This window comes from Lagopus muta, chromosome 3 (assembly GCF_023343835.1).
Source record: "Lagopus muta isolate bLagMut1 chromosome 3, bLagMut1 primary, whole genome shotgun sequence".
Classification (NCBI taxonomy): domain Eukaryota; kingdom Metazoa; phylum Chordata; class Aves; order Galliformes; family Phasianidae; genus Lagopus; species Lagopus muta.
The window spans coordinates 20,867,914-20,879,503 of NC_064435.1; the positions used below are offsets into that span (position 1 = coordinate 20,867,914).

The 11,590-nt window shown below is 44.8% G+C and overlaps 1 long non-coding RNA gene across 1 annotated transcript; it reads right to left on the reverse strand.

Moving 5' to 3' along the window:
• Positions 1-386: 386 nt before the first annotated feature.
• Positions 387-11,590, reverse strand: LOC125691115 (uncharacterized). The gene is made up of 3 exons (XR_007375923.1): positions 9,858-11,590; positions 4,494-4,593; positions 387-1,998 (listed from the first exon to the last, which is right to left on the reverse strand). It is a non-coding gene; the product is annotated as an uncharacterized LOC125691115 (long non-coding RNA).

Below are 11,590 nucleotides of genomic sequence, written 5' to 3' on the forward strand. Positions count from 1 at the left end.
ATTGTTCTGCTGCACACCACGGAAGCAACACTTGGAAGTGACACCTGCTGGTCTTATTTGGCATTAATCAAAGCCATAGAGGCAGAACGGGCCTTAGGTACTGGGACTGTGAAGGGAAGAGCAGGGACTCATAATGGCCTCTGCACATTGCTGCCGTGTAAAAATTAAGCCAGCATCCCTGCAGTAATGTGGACCCTGTCTGGGTGGGCCATGACCTGGATTTGCCACAGCCCCATGCTCCTTGAATGGAATGGTTTTCCTCAATTACCTCCTATCTAGAGCTTGCTAGAAAACATCATGTACTTCCATAGGGAGAGGGCAACACCAGCCAATACCTCATGGGGCAGGTGAAACAGGAAGGAATACACACCCCTCTAGCACTTAAACTGATTTTATTTGAGTGCATGACAGCAATCTGAAAGCACTGGTTTCACCTTATGTAATTCCTATAATGACCTACAAAGGACAGGTCCTCACATGTACCAAGGTCACAGCTCGGTGCCCTTCTCCTCCTGAAAATGGGATGGCCATCACCTTCCTGGTCTCCTCCCCTCTCAGGTCAATGCTCTGCTCACCAGCCTAGCCTGCCATGTCCTGGTGCCCACCAGCTGCTCCAGCCCCTTGTGCTGCCCTTGGTTGGCAGTGGGCCCTGACCTTCCCAGTTCAAGGCTGGGGAAGCTTTTGAAAGGTCAGGAGGCCATAATGGCCAGAGCCACTTGCACCCTACCAGGTCTCATTCTTCCAGGCCAGCCCTGAGCATGACATTGTGTTTCATGGCTCAGACTGCCAATTAACCCAATTAATCAGCACTCCATAGAGGTGTTAATGAGGGCTCTCCAAGTCCTTGTTTGATGGTGTGCTCTCTGCTTCTGTGAGAGAAGCAGCATTGCCTGCCCACAATGGATGAACACCCTCGGTTTTGCCCATCTTCACAGATTACTGAGTTTTTGCTTTCGCCCAATGGATAAAGAGCCAGAAGGCCTGTGGCTGCTCTGGACTGAGGGCTTTTTTACCCCTCATGGTAAAAGTGAAAGCCAGCAAAGAAACAAAACATGGGAGCTGTGCACAATGGCAAAAGACATGTTCTATTTTGGGGAGATCAGCTGATTTTCACTAAAATAAGTGTAGGTAAGACTTGAAAGGAGAGGGTTTTTTGATGTGAAAAAAATATAAGGTTTCATTTTGAATGTGTTGAAACACAGTTTTTTCAGAAAGGTGGCTGCTGAAACCAGTAAAATTCAATGAGTTTAGCATAGATTTAAATACATTTTTAACAACCCCACCATGCTCTGCTGGCCCCTGCAGTGTGATGGACTCCCCATTTGGCTAAAGTAAACTCAATTTAAAACCCCAAATTTAGGAAATAGGAAATATTTCCCTTGTATTGAAAAGGTTGTACTGCTTTGTCTTCCCTAGAGTATGATCACAGACTAATGAACAAATCATACCTTAGAAGTGTTTTTGACATGCTCTTCTATTCTGGGATGATGGACTCCAAGGCTACGTCTTCACCGTGAAAAAATACGTCTAAATACAGCAATAAGATTCAAGTTCAGACAGGCTTTCCTGCTGTTCTGCCACAAACTGACTAACGAGGCAGAGGTTGTGTTCCATTTTTACAGTCTTTGCAGAATGTCATTTAAACATCATTTTGGGCTTCCAGGAAGAAGTTGCATTGTATTACCTGGGCCTCCTTGAGTGAAGCATCTCCAGTAGTGAGCAACAGAGTGAAAACTGTATTTAAACAGACATAACATCTCTGAAGGAAGATGAAATAAAAGCACAATAAATCACATCAGGTTGGTGAGTGTGAACAACAAACACTCCCAACACCTCTCGCTCAGTATGCTGGCAGTTGTCCTGATATGTTCTCTTCTAGCCAGCTGTTCTCTCTGCTGCAGGCAGCTCCTCATCTCTCCTCTCATTGCTTTCCCAGGTACTTTTCCTTCACTCAGGAGAACGCAGCCATTGAACATGCTGACATCTTGCTTCTGTTTTCTGAAGGAAGAATGCAATTTTTTAGTGAAACACATCAACTCTATAGAGGTAAAGCTTCAAAATCAGACATACACACAGTGCTCCAGTGAAGAGTTACCATCTGCCTTCCCCTCTCCTCCTCCTCCTCAAAGGAAGGAAAAAAGAAATTTCACAGAAGCTTAGCTCTTCATTACCTGCTAGCTCTGACATTCATGAGATTCCCTGCAGGAATTTTCTTGCTATCCAGGCAGGATGAACACCCACAAAAATTGGCAGAGAGATGACTTTTAACTTGTTTTCAAAAGCTGACTCTATTTCAAATAGACAGTGTCTCTCTGGTATCAAATTTTGGTTTTGCTTTCTCCCGAAAAATAGAAAAGGCAAGAAGCTATCCTTCTGGTTGCCTTGAATACTAGCAGAAATATAATGTTTCAAGGATCAAAAGGAAGACAATTTTATCTGTCAAAGCCTGAGGATGAAGCTCTGTGTTTGCCTGACAACATCTTCTAGCTGAGCATCCTGAAAACCCAAGGCAGAGTTGCTTTCTGTATAGTCTGCTCCCCTGCCACTACTCCAGAAACATAGGCTGCCTACAGCAGGGAACACCCGAATGGCAAATTCAGAGCTCAGCCACTGTGCCAGGAGAGAGCTGCTGTTGCTACATCAGCCGTTAGTGTGCAGAGTTACACATCCAAATTATATTTTCATGAAGTTGAGTCTAGATGCAGAAGAAAAACACAAAAAAAACCCTCAGTAATTTAACTGGAGTAGGTTTTTTTTTAGATTGAGAAAAGTTATATCAACTCCCATTAGGGAGAGAAAAGAAAGAAGAAGAAAAAGAGAAATACTCCACCTTCCTTCAGCCAGTGTACGTTGAGTGAGAGAATTTACTTGCTTTGCAGAACTGTACAGGCAGTACAAGCCAAGACTTGAGATAGACTTGACAGATGACTGAGAGCAAAGAAGCAGCTGGGAAAGAAAGGACTGCTGTAGAAGTGTGACTGAAGAGTTACTCAGCATAGGAAGGTACACATTCTCTACCAGTATTAATGTTTTCATTTCATTTCATTTCATTTCATTACCAAGAGTTGGATGGACATTACCAAGAGTTGCACAGTCTTAGAAAGGTTACTTTTGGGCTGAGTAACTCAACAGATGTGAATTTTGGAGAGCAGTGAGGTTCTGTGTTGGCACATGGGAAATAGTATGTTTGGAAGACATCAACCCAGATCTACTTGAACCTCATGGCAAAACAAAACTTGCTGTACAGTTCATACACTGCTGATAGGGAATTTGTTTTTTTAGCATGGCTTCTGTCACAAGCTCAGCAAGCAAAACACAGGGAGGAACTTGTGCCCAACAGAAGTACACGACTGAGGCTTTTATTGCTTACTGCAAATTTTCCACAGCTTGAAGAAACAGTTGCAGTCTATTGCATCAATAGGAGTGCAATTTACATTGGAAAGTAAGAATATAATGTTTATTCCAGGGAATTATCTTGATGCCACTTACTACCTTGAAGATGAAGAACAATATCACTACCTTCTAGTCATAAGCAACAATTAGCAACAGCTCATCAACTTTAGTACCTCCCATGGCAGACAGGAAAACTGTGACTGCGGTCTCTACTGTCTGCAAGTATAGAACACAAATAAAGTCCTGAATTTTAGCAGCAGTGGGAGGGAGAGAATTCTGATGTCCACAGATATACACTTTCCAATGCAGTGCAGGAATCAGTTACCTTCCAGTACCCCACCCTGATGAAGATTTCTTATAGGCCATGAGATTTTTTCTTATGTTAGAAAGTTATGCATTTTGACAATCTTACTTCAGATTCAAGATGGATTAAAAGGTGGCTTCTCAGCATCCCTAGACTGGACATGGTCTGGCAGCAGGAAGAGACTTCTTCACTTTCATTCACCTACTATGAAGTGTTGGACCCAAACTCCAAATCCACATACACCCCTAATGGTAAAAATCTGCATTTCAATACCTGCTGAGAATCCATGTAGAACAGCAGAAGTTTTGCTAATAGCCATGCACACAAATTCCCTGCTGGAAGGAGAAACATTTCATAGCAGCAAATGGAGACTTGCTGTTGATACAGTTGAACCATCTTCTTAAAAAACGTGAGCTATCTAGCCAGAAGGCTCTCTTGCTTGTATATGTTGTGTCTACCTTGACTGTGGGTTCCAGGAGAGGTGCCAGCAAATCTGTGTCAGTGAGAATACTAACTTTCCTGCTCCTGAGCCAGTGGGGCTGTGCCAGGAAATCTTGGTGCTCAGGTCCTCCCTACCACGGTCTCAGTCCACTTGTACTGCTCTCTGAGCAGGCTTTACAATGAGTGATGTGCAATGTCTCACCTCAGGCAACTCATCAAAGCTTCCCTCAGATTGATGGAGCTGCTGGGAAAACCAGCATTCCGCAAATTAGACACCTACTGTAAGAAACAGTGTTCCTCAGTAACAGACATGACGAATGCTATGAGTAATGACAGATGCATGTGTTAGCAGTACCTGGTATCAGCCACCTACTGGCTTGTTTCTTCTTTTGATAGAGGCTTTTCTCCTGTGGTTACGTACAAGATGTACATCTCGCATGTGAAGGTAGTTGTCTCTGCAGAAGCAAAAGGAGCAAAAGGTAGAAGCTGTAGGGTCCTGACTGCAACTGTGAAACAGACTTGGCATTGACCATCAAGCTCTTGGCCTCAGTTTCCCCATTCATAGTATGAATAATGTCTGTGTTGTAGTCATGCTGCTAGGCAGAGTTCATTCTCACACGGTGGTGCTTTGGAGATGCCAAGCATCCCAGCAGATACCAGTGCCATCAGTGTACCGGCGTTTCTACACAGTGAACAAAAGCAGGCACAGATGCTAGCATAATGTTATGTATTTTGGTACAAAATGAAATACAAATCTTGCCTTCTGTCCCTAGATTTCTTGTCAAACATTCATTGCTTCACATGCTGAAGCACTTAGCAATACAAAGCGTATTTCTATCCTACTTTATTTTATTCTTTGAACAGAACTCTGCATAAAAAAGTGAAGAACCATGATTGAATCTTAATACAAAAAAAGGGCTTAAGTTACATTCTCCTGGGATCATCTGTAGCAAAGCATAATAAGTTTCTCAATATCTGACCTAATTATATCTGTCCTTCTAAGTTTTGTTTCCCATAAGAGCTGAATGTCTATGGTTAAAAATAACGTTTGAAACTCCTCCAAGTTCCAACAGAACTTTTTCAGCCTCTCTCAAATTTAATATCTATTTTAAAGGTTTAATTTTTCACCCAACATTAAAAGTTACAATTTTGGGACTGGCATTTTACTCTGTTATCCAGCTCCTAAAAATGCTTTGGTTAGATAAACTAAAAAAATAATAATTGTATTACACATGTTTATTTCATCGTGTTGGAGAAACACTGCCACTGTTGAAACAAGTGACATGGAGGCGTGGAAGGAAGGATGACTCTGTGATTGAAAAGAGATTGGCTGTGCTACAAATACATCTCCTGGGTCACACTGAGGTCTCTGCCACACAGCGTTGGGCGATTCTGTGACGGCTGTTGGCATGGTTTGTCGCTGGCCAGGAACGACTGAGGGTGATGTAGGTCCAGGCCCCTGCAACCTGTCAGTTCTGCTTAGAGCTCCGTATATCCATGCAAAAACTGCTGAAATTTGGATGTTAGAATCCTATGCACACCTCTCTTTCTGTTGGCCCTGTTACTGGGGGTCTGGCATGGACCCACGGCTGGGAGTACCCAGAGTTAGGATCTACGTCAGGGGACAGCCAGACATTCTGGGGGTACTGAGAGCCCAGAGATAAAGCATTCACCCTGCTGACCAGCACCACAAGGATGAATTCCTAGCATCTGCCAGGGGCGCTGAAATCAGGTGCAGTGTATTTAAGAATACAAGCAAAATTATAACTAATCCTGCTGCATTCCCTGTGGGTTGTTAATAAATAACGTTACACAGCAGCCTTCCATGTAAAGAGGACAGGAAGGAAAGCAGCCTGCAAATGGAGATCCAGGCAGGACTTTTGCATGGAAGATTCAAGTTCTGCTTTCTCTGTTAGAAGACTTTTTTGGCTTGCAAGGATGTGGAACGAGAATCTGGAGATGAGAGTGAGCACTGCAGTCCCAGGCCTTGCCCAGCAGTAGAAGTCCTGCACATATCACCCTGCACTGGCCAGGAAGACTCATCCCAGGGCTTCATACAAGGCATTGCTCGGCCATGGCACATGCGGGGACAGAGCTGCCTGTGCACAGCTCAGCTCTCAGAACAGCCAGCACCATCTGTAATTGCCCAGACTTCTGCTTCAGGGGTCTGATGGCCTTAAGTGTCACAGCACACAAATGGGAACTGTTGGAAGAAACAGAGCAATGTGAGACTCAGTGTGATTTCAAAGATATGCGAGCCTGGTGTTTTCCCTAGTCTGTAACGCACGTTCAAGGCCAGGGCAGGCTGCCTGTATCCTCAGAAGAGGCGGTTTGCTGTGTGAGGGCTGTGCAGAGGGGCAGCAGCTCCTCAGCAGATTCTGCAGTGAGGAGGCCAGTCCTGTGAGCTGCTAGTGAAATCCCTGTGGGCTGAGCTGGGCTGAGCACTGCAATCTCACCGACCTTGCTGTAACCAAGAGGCCCATCTGCATGTGCGGAATGCAGCTTCGAGCTCGGCATCCTAATTTAGCAGAAGCATCTGACTTTTCCCTAAGAACTCAGAAGATAGACAGGGCCATACCTTTGCTGTGCACTGCCTGAGGACAGCATGTGGCTGCGAATCCCCAGCATCAGGAGCCACCCACCTTCTGCCATAGTGAATTGGGGCAGAGCCACCTCCAGGCTCTCAGGAGCTCGAGCAACTGAAAGTTGTTAGATGGGGGACAAGGAGCCAGGCTCAGGCTGCTCCTGCCACAGGAAAGGGGAAGGAAGGGCAGCACTGAGGCGGAAAACCAGGCCTGCTGCCTCTGCTGCAGATAGGAAGGGAGAAGGCAGAAGTACTGCTGTGGGATGGGGCCCTGCTTTTGCCCCACACAGCAGCTGCTGCCCAGGCTGTCAGCGCTCCTCCTCCAGCAAAACCATGGTGCTACTGCTGAAAGTCTGGCTCACACCACAGAGCCCTCCTGCTCTTCGTAGTTGTAGCATCTCATGGCGTTGGTCCCTGGAACAGGAAATGCTGAGCAGAGGAGAGGAGAAAGGCATGCAGCAGAGAGAGGAGTTCCTGACATGGGGTGGCAGCTGCTGCAGTTCGGGGCCAGAACATGTCAGTAATGCAAGGGAGAGACACTGCAGGTGTAGTACACACAAAGTGTCTCTGCTGTCTGTTTTCTAGCTGCGGGCAAGGTGTTGAACTGAGTTTTTTCTTTTAGTCATCTCTTTGGTTTGAAGAGTAAATCAGAAATTAATGATCCCAGGCACTTCTTAAAGTTCAAATAGCCTTGATTTTGTAAAACTCTTCTTCTCCATGTAGTTGTTTTCTGATAAAAGGCTGGTTTGTGAGCACTGAGCACAAGACATCCTTTGATGATATATCACAACCACTTTGGGAAGCAATAGATGCGAAAACTGCTATTATAGAAAAGCCAGTATAGATCTATCTTGATATAAGAGGGCTACAATTTTACTGCTATTAGGCATCCCATATTGAGAAGGAACTGAGGAGAGGGCATTTTTTTCCATAAAATTTTGACATTTCCAAAAGCAGGACAGTCTTACATGACGATGCTGATCCGCAGCAATTGATCGATGCACACAAACGTTCACTCCCTTCTAGCAGGAATGTCAGAAACTCATTTCTAAATTGAGCACTTGCACCTGCATGTGTAATACTCCAAACATAGTAGGCACTTCTGCCTGTTTTCCTATGTTTGACTTTGAAAATCTGTTCCTCACTAGATTGAACTCAATTACTTCCCAAATATCCTCTTAAATCCCAGTTTTCTTGTGATGTTCATCGAGGGTTTCTGAAGGATCAGTTCCACTGTTATGTTTTCCAATGTTATTTGTTTTAATTGTTCCATAACATTTTTCTGTCCTCCCTTTCATTTCTATCCCCCAGTAAACTTTTATAATCCTGATATGCTGTTTTCATATTTTCTCCAACAATCTCTTTGAAGAGACCAGACAAGATAGACCATCCCTGGAGTGATGTAAAACATTTCCCTAATGTGGACATTACAAGTGCCAAGAAATTCCTGCCTTAGTGTGAGCATTTCCATCCTGCATTCACATACATCAGCAGCAGTCGGGGAGCGGTCTGCCCTCGCTGAAACTCCTCGCTCCCATAGAGGCATTCTTGCCCCTCGAGGTCACAGCATCTGCCTCTGCCAGTCCCAGCAAAGGGCTCTCCACCCCCAGATGTCACCTGCCAAGAGCCCATCACAACAGATTCTTTTCAGCAAACAATTGGGATGGCCGCTCTTGGTTTATTTTTGTGGCTAAATAGTGTCCAGATGCCTCTTTTCAAAGAATGGTGTTCTTTTTATTTGGCGTCCAAGCAAGACCAAAGCAAAGAAGGTCTAAGCAGAGAGGCATAGAAATGGGATCCTCTCCCATGGCAATTCTGGATTTCCAGCAGAGCTGCTCCTCAGTTGCTATAACAGCACTTACACAATTACTGTTCCTCTGCTCCACCCTCTAAGGAGATTGCAGCCACCTGAGCTCAGCACCCTGCCTCCCTCATGCGCAAGGGCTGCACACAGAGCAAAGGGCTGTTGTTGTGCCATGGGGATGGGGAGAACCATACAGAGCCCCTTCCTGGGAAGGTACCTCTCTTCTTTCCCTCTCTAGAGGAGAGGAGAAGATAAAGTATCAGGCAGGGCACACTGCAGTGGTGCCTTGACACACAGTCAAGATGTGAAAGCAGATGTAAGGCCTTGCAGCCCATCATGCAGCTGGCTAGGAAACAAGGGCCTGCCCATGGTGCCCTTTGCAGCCCATCGACCCTATGCAGAACAGGGGTCCTCCTGTTTCCAGCTGCTGTGGGTTTGGCTGAAGGGAATGAACATTTGTTCTCCTACCTCTATTTGTGAGAGCATTCAAACACAAAAGTTAAAGCCAGGCTTATCCTCTCTTTTCTTTACATAAAAGCTCCCACTCAAAGCAGACGTGTTCTGCAAACTATTATCTTCTATATTGTTCAGAGTGGTTCTAATTTTTCCCACGTTGCTCAAAGCTCTATCCTCAGGTGACTGTTCTCTGAGCTTCTGCAGCTCTGCTTCACTTTTCAAATAAGATTTATCCATTAAAAAACAATTCCACCGCTTTTTGCAGCTATCATTTTGTCACATATGGAATTATTCAATAAATGCTTTTAATAGCAACATTTCTAGGCTTTGTTTGTTGAGAGCTGTCAGGCTTTTACAAGCCAGGGTTGGCACAGGAGCTGAATAGCCTCTTTGTACCCAGGAGAGTTCCCTGCTGGTCATGACAGAGGTCCTGCACACACAACTAAATGAAAGGAAATTAAAAATATGAGTATCTACATAATTCACAGCCGGTAAATGGTGCAGAATATCAGATTTCCAGCAACATCCGGACCTCGGCAAATCTTTTAATAAAAGCTGAGATGTGGGATTTTAATCTGCAATTCCAAGATTTACCCAAAGATCTAAAAGCCTAACAGAAGTATGAGAGGGGGGAACCATATAAAGGCCTTCAGGAAGAGCAATTTCAGCCTATCCGAGGGCACTGGGAAATAACAGCTGACAGGACAGAAAGGAGAGGTCAAGACCAGTATGCCAAAAATCTTGGGTTCCTTGGGTCAGCCTGGAGTCATGCAGCACAGCACTGCTCCTGTCCATCTGCCGCCTGCTCGGAGCACGGCTCTGCAGCACTCTGGTCTCAGTGTGTGTGGCACCCACCCCGGCAGGAGCTCACTCACGTGTCTGCTGAGGAGCTGTGAAAGAAGGTTGCTGTGAAAGGGAGCCAGTCTCTTCCTTTGTTCTGTTTTCCCCATCCCTTGCTTTTTCTGAGTTCTTCAGATGTCCGTTGCTAAATCCTTGGCCCAAATTCTCCTGCTTGAAAGTGGTGCAGCACTAAGTTTTCCTACGGTGAAATGAAAAGAGAAAAGAGAATGTATTGCCTAACACACTTTTGTAGGTTTCCTAAAATTATCAACTGCTTTTGGTGCCTCTTTGGCCTTTCTTTGATGAAAAGTTTAATACATTCAGACATCGGGAGGATCTGTTTTTGCTCCTCACCCTCCATAGTCCCCCTCAGTGCCACAAGGACTTACTAATTACATTCTCTCAGTACCCTGTTATCTCCCCCTGACTCTCTCTCTTCTGTGCTGCATTTTGTGTACATTGTCGAGAGGAATCAGAGAGAGCAAAGAACCAAATAAAAAGATCCCTCCAGGAATACAGCGTTCGATTATACAAAGAAAACCCACAGTCAGATTGCTCATCCTTATTTCCCAGAGGATGCCTCAAATGTCTTTGTTCCTTGGCTTTTTTAAAAAGAATTTCCTTTTCTGGTAAAATCATTTTACCTGTGAACTCCAGGCCGGGCTTTTGGTCACATTTACCCACTCTCCCATTACAGCTTCACACCTCACTCTGCCCCTCACAAACAGCTTTGGGTTGCTTTGTGCCCAGGCTCCAGGACCTTCCTTCCATCAGCTTTGGAGTTCCAGGGGGAGCCCAGCTTCACACAGCAGGTTTTTCTCACCAATGACAAAGTGCCATAAATGCATTCCTGCTGATAAAAGTGATGATGAGATCCCCAGAGAGGTCAGGAAAGGAACAAGCGTGGGGCCCAAAGTCCCCTCTCATCTCTCACAGTGCTCTACCTGCTTCACGGACAAAGAGCATCTTCTGCTCCCAGGGTTCAGCAAGAGCCATCCTCCTCAGTGCCAAAGTTAATATAAATAACTAACTGCATAACTCTCAGACATATAAACGAGAAGTACAGTAGCATACATAATTCACCACACATTGCAAGCTGCTTTCCTGAAATCCACAATTCCTATTACTCAAATCATGTTATATGTGTTTTGATATGTACAGTATTTTGCTTTCATGTAAAAGCTGTAAAATGGAGGTAAAAAAAATCTATCTACCCTTACACTTTTTGCTGGGAATCTGATCTTACCTCTGGTTTGCTGCCCTCCCAGCTGTCTGGGAATTGTATTGTTTACATTGGAGCTCTTCCAAGATTAATGGCATCATCTGTACAGTTTTAAAAGCCTAATCTTGCTAAATCTCTTTGTATTGAGAATTGATTGTGCCTGATCTTCATTATTTTAATTGTTTAATGTATTATAATTAAGGCTCAATTAGACCCAACAGATCTCAATTCAGCTCTCCATCCGTCACATCCATCTGCAAGCGGCAGGAAGCACAAGACAAGAAGAGTTGATCCCATGCTGGTTGTTCATTCCAGAGACCAGGTACTATTTTTTGCCACTGACTTATGTTTAACTGCAGGCAAGTCATCTGTCTTTCTGCTTCTCCAGGGGCCTCCAGCTTGCTGTGCTGACAGCCTAACTGGGTCTCAGTACAGGCTGATATCTTTACACACAGTATTATGGCAATAACAATGACAACCCACAGCCCTCCCCGTATGCAGCTGCCAACTAAGTGGAGCAGGCTCCTGTTTATGTGCAGTACAGGA